The sequence below is a fragment of the Erpetoichthys calabaricus genome, chromosome 4 (genome assembly GCF_900747795.2).
Source record: "Erpetoichthys calabaricus chromosome 4, fErpCal1.3, whole genome shotgun sequence".
Lineage (NCBI taxonomy): Eukaryota > Metazoa > Chordata > Cladistia > Polypteriformes > Polypteridae > Erpetoichthys > Erpetoichthys calabaricus.
This window is the reverse complement of record NC_041397.2, coordinates 236,696,820-236,711,324: the sequence shown is the minus strand read 5'-3', so window position 1 is coordinate 236,711,324 and position 14,505 is coordinate 236,696,820. Positions and strand designations below refer to the sequence as shown.

Genomic DNA, 14,505 nt, shown 5'->3' with positions numbered 1-14,505 from the left:
ATATATATATATATATATATATATATATATATATATATATATATATATATATATTAAAAAAAACTTCACATTCTAAGAATTGGTTAATCAAGTTTGAATTCATCACCTAAAATGAATGTCAACATACACTTGACATTAAACACTAAAATTAGTTCCTTAAAAACCATGAAATCCTATTCCTGTGTAATATATGAGCATGCATATTCACACTGCAAATTTTAACTACCTGGGGCACACCTATCCCATGGAAATAGGACTTGAATGTCTTGTTGCTGAATTTCTACACTACTTTGACACAAAAAGGCAACCAGACCTTCTGCATGAGATGGCAGACTTGAGACATGCTGAATGAATATTTCTTGCATGCATCCTAAAATGTATCTGTTGCTATGGAGTATAGGACAATATTCAGTGACATAAATATACAGGAGAAATATACACAGTAAAATACATAACAAATATGAAATAAGGACGTGTTGGATATATGTTTACTAGGATTAGATCTCTCCTGAAGAAAATATGTTGATAAAAGTGATTTTTTTTTAAATTTACATGATTTGGGCAATAATAAATATTAATTTTGTCCACAATACTGCAAGAGTTAGCACTTCTGGTTTGGACCATTTTGTCAGAACTAATACTTTCTATGCTTGATTTTAACAAATGTAATTTCTCGTTGGATGTTCTGAAACTTCTGAATTGTATTACAGTCTTGAGCATTAAGGCTATTGAGGACTTCTAAAGCATGTGCTTTAAAAAGGAGTTTCAATCTGTTGTGGAAAGCTCGAACCCGACACGCACAGGCAGACACGGAACGTCTTAAAACACACACGTTTATTTACACTACACTAAAACAGAGTGCACCAATCACCATTAAATAGTTCTTTCGACTCCTTTCTTCTCTCAATACCTACCTCCAACTCCTCCCAGGCAAGCTCTGTCCTCTTCCACCCGACTCCGGCTCCAGAAATGGAGTGAGGCAGCCTCTTTTATATCTTCCCCGGATGTGCTCCAGGTGCTCGATGATGAACTTCCAGCAGCACTCCCCAGTGTGCTGGGGAGCACACTGGAGCACACCCGGTCTCAAACGGGTTGAGCTTCCAAGCTTTGCTTCCGTGGCCCCCATGCAGACCAGGGCGGCTACCCTCTGGTGGCCTGGGGAAAGTATTGCTCCTCTCCCGGAGCCTCCAGGCATCCCGGCTGGCCAGTACCCCCGGCCATCTGCCACACTGTTTTCATTTTAAAAACTGTCTGTGTGGTGGCCCTGGTCCTGTATACAGTATGCTGCCTCAAGCAGATGTTTTTAAGGCAGACTGTTGAAGAGCAAAATGGATCAGGAGATGAAACATAATAAACTAGAACAGGGTCAAAAACAAAATAATCAAGCCACTCTTTCATGTAAACCAATAGCTGAAGCAAATTTCAGTAGTCAATATGTTTGTTTGTTGTCAGGAAATCAAACTAAGAACTTGCAAGAAAAGTTTTAAGAACACTCATAATCTGGGATAATGACTTACTGTATATGCTGCTCCTATTTATATATGGTTGCTCTGATGACATCTCGTGAAGCAACTTCTGGGGTCATGCCCCCAAGCAACCATGTCACAAAATGCTGTCTGTCACAAGAAAACAAAATGAAATCATGGGAATTTGCAGTATAAACAATAAAATAACATGTCCGCAAACAAATTGTAAATACAAAATGAAAATGACTTATCCACATTAAAAAGCCATAGTAGAACATAAAAGCTACAGCAAAAATGTATTTAGCAGAAAAGAAAATACAAAAACAGGCGTAACACAAGCTGGAGTGCCCCAGTGGCAGCATGCTGGTGCCATGGAAGCCTGGAAAAGTATTTTAAGGTTTGTTTTTATTTGAAGAGAGTGAAGAGCAGAAGAAATAATGAGAGCAAAAGCAAGCAGATGCCAGAAGCCTTTCTCTATTTAAAAAAGCCAACATGAAAAGACTTGTTATCAATATCCATGCAGTGAATGTGGTAGTTAAAGTGCCATGGTGATCATACATCATTAATTTAGTCAAAGCAGGCATTGATAATGAAGGAGTGAAACTAATTAAATGGTTTGTGTGTGTGTGTTTTTTTTTATTTCCTCATTTCATACACAAAATATTTTTGAAGAAGAAATGTTACTGTTGCTCTTTCTCTTGTTTTTATTTATTGTGTGTTAGAAACAGTTTAGAGTATTACAGAAGTTGGAATGTCAACAGTGTTACGAACATTTGTTACAGAAAGAAATACTATTATTAAGGGATAGAAATGGTTGATATCACTAATGCCTCTTTGCCTGTACACCTTTATCGATTTTCTTCTTCTGTGGCAGCCTTTCATGAATGAATACATTCATAGTGGTATATTTTACAATATGTAGCTTTAACAGGGAGCAGCATGGTGGTACAGTGGTCAGTGCTACTGTGTCTGGAATTCAGTTTTCCAGGTTTCAATCCAGAACCTGGTAATTATCTATATCGGCTTCCTCTGGATTATTCAGTCTGCTTGTTATGTGCCAAAGACGTGTGTTAGATTAGTTCTAAATTAGCTGATTATAAGTGTGGATGTGTGTGTAAGATGGCCCTACAAGGGACTGAAATGTCTTATAGTGTAGGTTCCTTTTGTTTCCCTGATGTTGCTGGCATAGGCTTCAGCACTACACCATACCACCCTAAAGTTAATTAAGTGGAGTTAAGAATGTTACAGTTTAACCGTAGGGCAGTGGTTAGCACTGTACCCTCATAGCTCCAGAGTCCTGAGCTTTGACGCTTAGTCCTGTTACTTTTCCCTGTGTCTGTGTGGGTTTCTGTCCAAATACTGTGCCCACTTAAATTATTCATTCACTCTAAACTGGCCCTCCTATGATTTTTTGTTTGTGTGAATGTGCCCTTTGATGGACTAGCGTCCTGTCTAGGGTTTGTTTCGGTCTTGTACCTCAGAGACTATGCCTCTACCAACACTAAACCCGATTTAAGGGGATTTGATCATATATAATGAACATTTAACTGCAATCAATCATTTTACATGGCACATATACAGGTTGGACTAAAATACATTTTATTTTTGGACCCTTCCATAAACTGTTTTCACTGGTCTGTTACTAGCACCAAAATAACTTCTTATTGCTGATCTTAAAATCCTTTAATGATCCTTTAAATGACAGACACCTCTTAGAGAGAATAAGCAGGAAACAAAATGTAAGGAGTAGCAAAAAATACATAGTTGATTCATTTGTTTAGAATTAAGTGCAAAGATATTAAAAGAAACATGGTATTTATATTAGAAATAGAGTTGGAATAATAGTAAAATAGTGTGTCAAATTGAACAACTAAAAAATTGGATATACAGCATTGCTAAGTAACAAGTACATGCTGTGAGTTAGCACCAAGTGAAACATCATGATAACATTAATATCATGAAATGAGCCCTGATTTACTTTGATATATATTGTGATTTGGATGCATACATATAGTGTAATTAGAATGATTTATATACAGTACATGTATTTATACTACATCAGTATTTTGCTTTCAATTATCAGGTTTTTTCATAAAATAAAAAGACAAAACAAAAAGTGGCATTAGCCTGAAAGCAGACACATTGCGTTTGACACTTCCTTACAATTCAGGGCAGGCGAGATGGATGCTCACAAAAGTTCAACTTACATTAATTTTGTATTGTAACTGGCATTTGTATCTGTTTTCAATGTTCAGGTTTTTTTAAACAAGTTATGAGTGTGAGAGTTTAAATGTATGTTGTTTTGTAATTTATACCTTGGACTAGCCAACCCGCAGCGTAGCATATGCCGCATAATTATGTATCGATGGGTGAACACTTCCTGAAAGACACAGTTGTCCAAATGGGGTGGCTTTGAGGATGCGACTGTAAGTGAATGAAAAGATGGAACTCTGGAGAGAGCAACATACAATTGTCCGTGACTGAAAACTGGAGGACCGCCGCCGCACCCCCACCTCCCAGAGCGACGGACGGGGCTGGACAGTGGTCGCGCGCGGAGGGTGGAACGGGATGTGAGGGGAAGGACGCCCAGTGAGGACGCCCTTTCCGCCCCCTCTACCTCTCCGGAGAGAGGGCTGGGAAGCGGGCCCGAGAGGTTTCGGGTCCTAACCGTCCAACAACGGTTCGGCACAACCGGTAACGATCCTTCCACAGGTTCACCACATTTACATCCTCTAGATAGGCAAGTTCGATCGTCTGACGCCCATTCCACACTAAGCCCCCCCCCCCGCCGCCGCCGCCATTTTAGTCTGCTGATTTCTTAGTCATCGTTCAGTACGCACTGCCTGCTCATGTGCCCGCCCCAAACTCCTCACCTGAATTGCTTTCGTCTGTGTACAGTCCACATGCACCTCTGAGCCACGTTCGGGCCAGGTGAGGTTTCCTGTGTTGAGTCAAATTAAGCCAAAGGCTCCACACCTGGGGGGTGTTTTTCGTACGTGGATTACTCGTTTAGCCTGATGTAATTGTTGACTATTTGGTGTGATCCTGGATCTGTCGGTTTTTTTTTAAACTCTTGCTGGATGTGTTCCTCAAACCTGCTCGATGGGTTTGTTCTATGTAAACAAGGATTAGCTCACACACTTAATCAGTGTCCGTGCGTGGAATTCATTCAGTAATGACTTCGCCATACATGAATGAGCGACCAATTGATATCAGTACGCAAACTATAAGAAGAGACTTTCATATGGGTTTTGCGCAATCGGCAAGATCCTTTATTGCTCCCGGAGGAAATTCTTTTTGAAAGATACCGCTTTAGCCGAGGGGGAATATTGTACCTCAAAAATTTATTAGGACCTTATATTCGAAGTCAAACTCGGCGAAGTCGGGCTCTCACAACCACACAGACAGTAGGCGTTGCTTTGAGGTTTTTTGCAAGCTGCACTTTTTTTTATATACTGTAGGCGATGCGGAAAATCTATCTAAAAATGCAGTTTGCCAGGCAATTCGTAAAGTCTGTTTGGCTCTGAAAAATTTCCTTCGGGTTTTCATAGTGTTTCCTGGACACCTGCGTGTGCAGACAATAAAAGAGGTGTTTCATGCCATTGCAGGTAGGCAACACACAGGCAAAAACACCCACAGTTCCATAAAGAATATAACAATCAGCCTAACATTCTCATTACCCAGGATTTCCAAATGGGATTGGGGCACATGGGACTGATCAGAGTAGAGTTTGATTTGGAAAATAAACCTCTCCACCTTATGAATAATCAGACACAGTGTCTTCATCAAATATTTGACCTTTGTCAATATCTCGTTGGTCAGACAAAGGTTCTAGGGATATGACAGTCCCTGCAACTGACCCAACAAAAAAGAGGGCTATATGGAACATACCTATGGCACACATCGAGTACAAATATATGCAATGACCATCCTTTACCTGAAATGAAGTGACCACTGCATGCTGCCACTGCTTCTGAGGAGGAGCTTCCCCCTGGAATGCCCTCAGAAACGGTGATGGGCATTTTGCTGGAGAGCCAACTCTTCTGCAGGGGTAAGGTCTGGACCGCGTGGACCTCCACCTGTTTTTTGCTTGTCTGCCTTCTTATTAGATTTAAAATTAATGTTCTTTAAAGAATTGTTGACATAAAGAATCATATATAAACAGTTATATACCAATATTTACCAGTTTGAAGTATATTCTTGTACTTCACTTTAACCTGTTCCCGTGTTCTCCTTGTGCTCACGTTTGATCTGGAATTATGACATATTAAATAATAATTAATGTGACACATAGGAAATGAAACGCTGCTTTCAGTAAGTACAATGCACACGCTTTTAATTTGTCGGCCACTTTTTTCCAGCCGTCTTTTCTGGTTTGGGCTGCTTTTGCAGTGTTACCCCTTGTGCATATTAAATCTTGAAATCCTTCGAGTAACTAATTAACTAACTAACTAACACCCACCCACACACACACGCACACACATACACAGCTTGTGTGAAAAAAATGCACCTGTTCTTTCATCATTTTGTTGCAGCCTATCAAAGACTTGCTGATCATGTTTTCTAGACTCAATATATATGGGCTTTTCACTCAGCGCGGGCGAGCACATTTATCTCGGATTATTACATCCAGCTAGACTAATCTGCTACGCGGCTGCATTTGAAAAACCGATTTATCTCGGATGAATTTCACCGGCATTAACTCATCCAAGATCAGGCATACGTATGGAAAATACCCCCCTGGTGGTGCCCTTCCGTCAATTCCTTTTAGTTTCAGCTTTGCAACCATACTTCCCCCGGAACCCAAAGACGTTGGTTACCCAGTTGGCTGCCCGGCGGGTCATGGGAATAACGCCGCCAGATCGCCAGTCTGCATCATTTCTTATAAATGTAAAAACCATGCTGCTGTGCTTTTCTGAATGTCAAATAAAAGAAAAAAAACCCAGCTAATTAAATGAGATCAGTGCTATCAGGTGTTGTCAATGATTAGGAATCCGGTTGGAACAAAACCCTGCAGCCACAGGGGTTCACCAGGACCGAGTTTGGGAAACACTGCTGAACACAGACGAAAGCGACTCCGGTGAGGAGTTGGGGGCAGGCAAAGTAGTTGCAGCCATTGATTATTCAGTGTTGTTTGCCTGGGTATCTGATGTGCTCGACGGGATCAGAAATAAAAGGAAAACAATGTGAAGGCAATGTCACAGGTGTTCCTGTGGTATAGCGGGTCCACAGCTCCCCTTCAAAAGGCCATTTTTAAATAAATAATCACCGCGCTCACAGCGTAGCGAGGGGCGTGGTAGTGTGGCTGAAACGGTTTCCGGGTGGTCATGCTGCGGACGTTTCTCACCTGTGCAGTGTGTGAGCGAGTGAGGAGAGAGAAAGCTGGTACGTTGGAGCGAGCGAGAGCAGGCTCGTGGCAGCTGAGCAGACAGCCTGGGTGTTTGGCCGACACCCAGGGGAGCAGTAGTTGTGGTCGCTTCCGCTGAGGTTACTTTGGAGAGCGGGAGTGTCTAGAAGGTGGGAGACTCTCCACTGAAGGCAGCGGGAGTCGGGACTTGGTGTCCCCAACGTGAGAGCCTTGTTCGTTGGGGAATCCCAAGCCACTGTCAGGGGGAGCCGACCGGAGCCAAGGATCGGTCAGGCGACTGACAGTAGTGGAGTCATGCACAGAGAAGGTCAGCTGCTGAGAGGGGGCGTCTCGCCTGTTGCAGGGCCCGCATCGGTGAAGCAGGTGAGACGCTAATGAAAAAGAGGCACTGGGCTTATTGGTTTTTAAAGACTGCTTCCTGCATTGTGTTTTAACCTCAGTTTTAAAGGATTGTTTTAAGGATCCCATGATCTTAGAGTTGGTGTGGACCGTAGCAGAGACGACCCCGACTGACACGGTGATTGGCGAGTTGTTGCAAGTTGGTGGCCGTGGCTCTGTGAGTTGTCGTCGTATCCCATGGTCTTAGAGTTGGTGGGCGGGGCTCTGTCTTGCGTGCGTCTTGCTTGCCATGGACTTAGTGAATTACATATACAGTAATCCCTCGCTACTTCGCGGTTCACTTTTCGCGGATTCACGACTTCGCGGGTTTTTAAATACAAGTGATTGCCCGCCTATCGCGGAAGTTATGTTCCAGACCCATCAGCAACAGGAGAAAATCCGCGATATAGAAAGACCATATAAATAAACATTTTTATAGTTTAAGCCTTAAAATACCCATCCCACATGCTTTAAACACATGTAAACTTATAAAACACACTTTGTTAACACATATGATATGTGGATGTCGGGCTAAGGATATGAGTAACATCTCACTATTATAAAACATTTTAACTTCACGCAAGACAAGACAGTGAGACAGGAAAATTGGTGATGTACAGGATTTTAAATTATTGACAGGCAGAGCGACAAGCAGCACAAAGTCCACTTCTCCTTAGCTTTCATTCAGCTCCCCACCCCCTTGACAATGCGAACTGCGCCTCCGGGAAGGGGGGCTTTGAGCGAACGTGCGTTCAGCCCTCACAAAACCACACACACACACTCCTCCTCCTTCCGAATGCGCAGAGCGGCAACCAGGCATTTTGGCAGAAGCAGCACAAAGTCCATTTCTGCTCAGCGTGAGTTCAGCTGCCCCCCTTCACAAAGCGAGTGCAGACACATTGACGTCTGATCGCTGCGTGCAGTGTTGGTCTGAGGTGTTTAAGAATGTAGAAAGTGTTTAAGAGCATAGGAAGTGTTTATAAGAGTGTGGGAAAGGTTAACAAGAGAATGAGAAAGGTTTATAACAGTGTGGGAAGGGTTTATAAAGCCTTAAAATATGTTTAAATAATAAAATAAATATAGGTCGCTACTTCGCGGATTTTCACCTATCGCGGGGGGGCTCTGGAACGTAACCCCCGCGATAGGTGAGGGATTACTGTATAGATAATGTTCATATTTTTTGTGAAAAATGAGGAAAATAATGCCATTATTATCAATTCATTTCAGTTTTATCTTGTACAAGGTGATTCAGAATTATGTTAACATTTGAATGGCGGAAACAATTTATTCACAAAACATACTTCATATGTGCAAGATGATTTACAGGAATGTCTCAACCTGTTCGCCATTATGTTCAACACACGTACCATATGTGGCATATACATTGTCCACAAAAATTGTATATAAGTATATACATAGCAGTACCATTAGTGTTAACATAATTTTAACTCACCCTGTACTAGCTGTCCCCCGCGGCTCCGCCCACATAGTAGTGAAACAGGACAGTGAGGAGGGTCCTGCCTGGCTCCCCACCCCTGATGTCATGCTTCCCCCTCGCCTCAGCCCACAGCCTCTGTCTCAGATTAGCACGAATATATCACTCCTGCACAGACGGATGGATTTTTTATAAATATATATACATATGGATGTAGAGAAAAGCCAAGCAAAATGACACCTTTTATTGGCTAACTAGAAAGATTACAATATGCAAGCTTTCGAGGCAACTCAGGCCCCTTCTTCAGGCAAGATGTAATCATATGTAATCATACATATGGAGAGAAAGAGCTATGTTATCGTTTTCTTTAGTAGGTTAGTATTGCCTAACGATACTGTATGAGCAGTAAGAATGTCAGTTATATCAAATCTGTTTAGAATTTTCTACACAACTATCTATTGATTTGAAAAGGAAAAATACAGTTTTTTCTGTTGACATTGGCTAACTAGGTATTGGCTGTGAGAAAAACATTATCGGTGCATATTGACTAGGAAGGGTAAAAATAAGAGTTTTCATGTATTGACACTTCAGAAGGAAGCAATTGAAACTTGTATCATCATTTAGCCTCCACTGCACTTCAATCCAAAGGTTTTCAAGGTCACTTTTCATGTATGTTGTACAATAGCAATCACACTTTCAGTATTATAGGATTAGTATATCTTGATTGTGGGACATGTAATGAATATCAGTAATCCTTGGCCTTGGTACCCTTTCCAGGGTTGATCCCTACTGCCAGGATCAGCTCCAGCTGTCCACATCTCTGTGAGTGAGCAAAGTGTATTCAGAAAATGGACAGATGGTCTTTCCATGTGAACACCATTTGTACTGACAGCTGTATCAGAGCACTTGCTCTGCCAGGTCAAATGGCAGTCATGCTTCTTGTTTCCAGACAGCATGTTAAAGGACATTTATAGTTGCAAGGGATGTGCCTAAAATGTCAAATGTATGTTGACAATTCCTTTAAACTGCGTTACAAAATATGTTTTTGGAAATGGAAGGGAGAATGTAATAATTGATTTTTATGATACAATTAATTAATTTTCAAGTTTTGCTTTTGGTAATGCCAGTAATTACTTACAATTTTCCTACTTTATTTTTTCTTACCTTTCTCTGTAGAAATGGGTTCCCAGCTGTTAACTTGATTTAAGTCTAACTGAAGCAAACTCATTTTAAGAGGAATAATATAATTATTGATATACACAGGGACTAAATAACATGATGATTGCTTATAATGACATGAAACATGATGCAAGACAGCCCAGACAAACACATAACACAGATGAGACTGCAGTTAGTTTGTGTAGACATTTTCTGTAATTTCTTGATTTTGTAAGCTTTATCTTTTAACGTTTCTCTTCTAAAACTTTTTTTCTCTTCGAAAAATTGTTGTCTCAATTAGCTTGCCCTCAAATGCACAGCCATGGGTAAGACAAAGCTAAATTGTTAGGCTGTGACTTGAGGCTCTTTTGTTTTTTAGACAATAGTTAAAAGCTTGTAAAAGCTAAAAGCTTACCTGACACAGTTAATCACAAGTTTACTATTGAGCAGCAATCAAACATGTAAAGGAGGTGTTTACTATCTACTTAAAGAGTTCTCATTTATCCTGGCACAGATAAAAGGCATTTCCTTGTAATGTAGCATGTGCTTGTTGTCTTTGCCGTGTGGTGCTTTGTCCTTGGTGTAGCAATGTCTTCCTCAGCTTAATTTGGTTATTAGGCTTATTACTGTGTCTTCTGCAACTTCTTTGTAAAACCATAACGGTTTCTGGCAGTGTCCATGTCCCCTTTGGTATTGTCATTTGCTAGCTGCAAACCAGCGACCTTTGTGTTACAATTATGCACTCATAAGTCACTGCCATCTCTTTGAGAAGTAGAAGAATTTTTCCATCCCACATGGGTGACTTCAGCCCTAGAGCTGCAAGCAGTGGTAACATCAGGCTGGGCTCTATTCCTGGCCCCCTGCTGTTGTGCGGAGCTCTGAACAGTTACGTGCAAGAGTCTAGGTGCTGAGATTCCTTTCTTAAAGGATGGTTTCTTCTAGCAGATAAGGTCTGGTCTCTGACACAGCTTAAGATTCTAATAATGGGTCTTAGAGCAAGTGATTTCCACCCCATAAGCAGTCTGGGGTATTCCAGATGGTATAGATCCAAGTCTTGTCAAGTTTATTGTAATACATACATTGTACAATAAAATTCTTATTTGTGTCAAAAAGTTGATAAAAATACACTACAAAAAACTGATAAAAATATACTTAACATGCAACTATATATCTCTCTATTATATAAAAAAATCCTGGGACAAGACAAGACTTTTTCAGAGAGATAATTTCAAGTCCCGCGATATGAGACTTTGAGACAAGAAATTTAACCACGCCCGGGGCCGAAAATAAAAGACAAAGAGTAGATGACAAAGTAGAACGTCGTAAAGAGGTTCAAAAACGTTGGCACGATATACATGCAGAGCAGATTAGGCGTAATGAAAATACTAAAATTCGAAAGTCTCAAAAAACTGATAGTAAAGATTGCATTAGCGCTAACAAATGGAAATTATTACTCGGTGAAATAATGGAACAGCGAAAAGAGATCGAATATATGGACATAGGTGATATGACAAGTATGTAGATATTGTTCGGATTTAAACTTTAAGTCGGAGACTTGTAGATCGTCTAATTCGTGTTGCCATCAGGGAAAAGTAGTGCTTCTTCCCAATGAAGAAGAGAATTAAAAGATTTGTTATTTGGTGAAAGTGAAATCCACATATGCGAGCAGTAGAGACATGAAGTGGCTGGTGTGTAGCGCAGGCCGGGGGATTGGCGAGTGAAGCGAGCAGGGTGTGAAACCCCTTAGCACAGTCATGTGAAAAAGTTAGTATACCTCATGAAAGGTTTTTCAAATTTTACATATGTGGACTTGAAATTTGATCTTCATTTAAACAGTATCTATAAATAAAGATGTTATAAGAAACAATACAGCATATTTACATTTTGTAGTCCATTTTATTATCTGCTTAACCAGAAATGTGGAAAAAGTAAGTCCACTCCTACATTTACTACAACCTTGAATTCATAAAATTAGCATCATGTGTACCAGATCAGATGCAAATGATTAGAACATCATTAGAGAGGATCTTGGAGGAACCGGTCTTATTTAAACCTCACACTAAGTTTGGTTTACTCTTTATTGGTGAAGTGCCTGTTATCGCCATGTTTAGATCAAAACAGCTGTCTGAGGTCTTCATAAAGGATATATATATCTATGAGAATGCCTCTGAACCTGAGATTAAAAAAATATTTCCTAACAATTGAAATCACTGTCTGGAAGATCATCTACAAGTGGAGAAGATTTTAAACAAGTACCAGGCCAGGCCACCTCAGCAAGTTCAGTCCTACAGCAAAACACAAGATGCTAAAAGAGTTCTCCAGAAACCCCAGAATTTCATCAGGGAACCTGCAGGTAGGCGTGTCAAAATCCATGAGTCTACCATTTGAAAGAGGATGCAGAAATTAGATTTGCATGTGAGGTGAGCCATGAGGAACTCTTTGTTGTCCAGGAAGAACACCAGGGCAAGACTCAAGTTTGCCCAGAACTTTAGGTAAAGACAAGGGGCTTTATTTATAAATGGTGCATATGCATAAGTGTTGCATATGCCTATTTCCTCACACAATTTGAGATGTATAAAAACTGCACATTTTCACGGCAGGGCATCCCCCCTTGCGTACACGCGTTTCTGCTCAGTTTTGCAAAATGGCAGCACCCAGTGTCAAAGCAGTCCTACTTTTTCTGTGTCATTTACCTTTCTTTTTCATATTTGCATCGATGATGCAGGATTTATCAAATACACCAAAATTAATTGCATATTGTTTATAAATTTAATTCACTTGATTGTAATCACTCTGTAACAATATATTGGTGCATGGAATAGCCAAACTGTTCCAACTACCATAGCTGTTTTAGGGTTTAGATAAAAATCGCCAATGGAAGAATTAGAGAGTGCATATTTATAGATGATGATGATGATGACTGGCTCCTAAGTCGATTTCGATTTCCAAGAGCTATCCTCTTGGCACTGTGTGCTGAACTGGTGCTGGCTTTACAAAGGCGGACTTTGAGGAATTGTGCTTTACCTGCTCCTTTGCAAGTTCTGTCCACTCTCTGGTTTTTAACCACAGGAGCTTTTCAACGTGAACTTGCTGACCGATCGAGTATTTCACAAACATCACTGAGTCACACCATGCCAGCTGTATAGGATGGTATTATCCACTTGTCATCCAGATAAATTAAGATTTTGTTACACCGTGGTTGAACTGGAAAAACATAAGAGCGCAATTCGCAGCAACGTCCGGTTTTCCAAATGTAATCGGAGGGGTCAACTGCACAAACATTGCTATTGCAATGATGCTGGGCAAGTTACAGCAGCCACGGATGAATCACCAAAAGAATGAGCTGACATTACATCATAAACAGCTGGAAAACCTATAAAGACGGCAGCTCAGCACAGTCGCAGATGCTATTTCCAGCTAGTGCAGCAAAAGGCAAGCAGTCCTTTTAAGGATAGAAAGTCACCTCAAAGTAAAGAGCAGAGAACCGATCTGTTGTGGCGCTCGGTGCCATCACTACACTATAAAGGTAACTTCAGAGAATGAATTTACTTATGTAAATAGAAATAATTTCCACTCTATTAATGTGCTGCTCTGTAGTGCACAGAAAGTGTGTCGCAGTGTGCAAGCCGGTACCTGAAGAGATGCGCTGTGATGAACCTGACCCTGACCCACCAAATGACCAGCGAAGTCGACAGTGTTACAACTTTGTTTGAATGTAATTAGCAGAATGTAAGAACAGGTAATCAAGATGCATCATTTATTTTTAAACCAATTAATTATATTTGTGGTCAGTATCACATAGTACAGCCTTTATATTCCTTAGTTCATTACCACATCTCTTACAGCATCCACTATTGCATTTAGTGACTCCTGAACAGCGTCCGTCAGCACACAGGCAGATGGCCTCCCAGCGGTTTCTGAAGCAGAGGTATGTGCGTAGCCAGCGTCCAAAGATGAATTTGTCACAGCAGCATCATCACTGCCTGACCATAGCACGGGGATCAGTTTTTGTAATACAGTAATCCCTCCTCGATTGCTGGGGTTACGTTCCAGAACCCCCCGCGAAAGGTGAAAATCCGCGAAGTAAAAACCCTATGTTCATATGGTTATTTTTATATGTTTTAAGCCCTTATAAACTCTCCCACGCTATTATAAACATTTCCCGTACACTTACACAGCATAAACCCTTTGTATTCTCTTAGATATTAGGTAAGATTCGTTGAAATTATGTATGTAAACACACTGTTTATATACAGTAAAACCTAAATATTATTTTAAAGATATCGAGCGTCTCCGATATCACATATGTTACAGCCAATACGACAGACAGGCCACCAGCAATAAATACGTACAATGCAAGAAAAATTGTATACAGTAAAATGTGTGTACAGTGACACTAAACTATGTACATGTAATAAGTACTGTACATAGAAAATTAATTATGGTTACTCACCAACAATGACACGATGACTTGTCCAATAACGATGAGTTTAATTTTACTGCACAACAAAGGAGAGTGTTACAGCTCTTCTAAAGGAGCCTTTTCAGGAGATTGTGTAGCACAGCCGTTGTTCTTCTTAAAACAGTCTTCAATCCAAATCCCTAAAGCAGAATCCATCCGGACTACCGCCTTATTACATCCACTTACAACTCATTTTGAGCCCTGGTTAAAGGACACTGCGGCTGTAGATCTTATATTC

The 14,505-nt window shown here is 40.6% G+C and overlaps 1 protein-coding gene across 1 annotated transcript in view; it reads left to right on the top strand.

Annotated features, from left to right (window-relative positions):
- ccdc191 (coiled-coil domain containing 191) overlaps positions 1-14,505 on the top strand; it is a 45,512-nt gene that overhangs the window by 24,612 nt on the left and 6,395 nt on the right. The window lies entirely within an intron of this gene.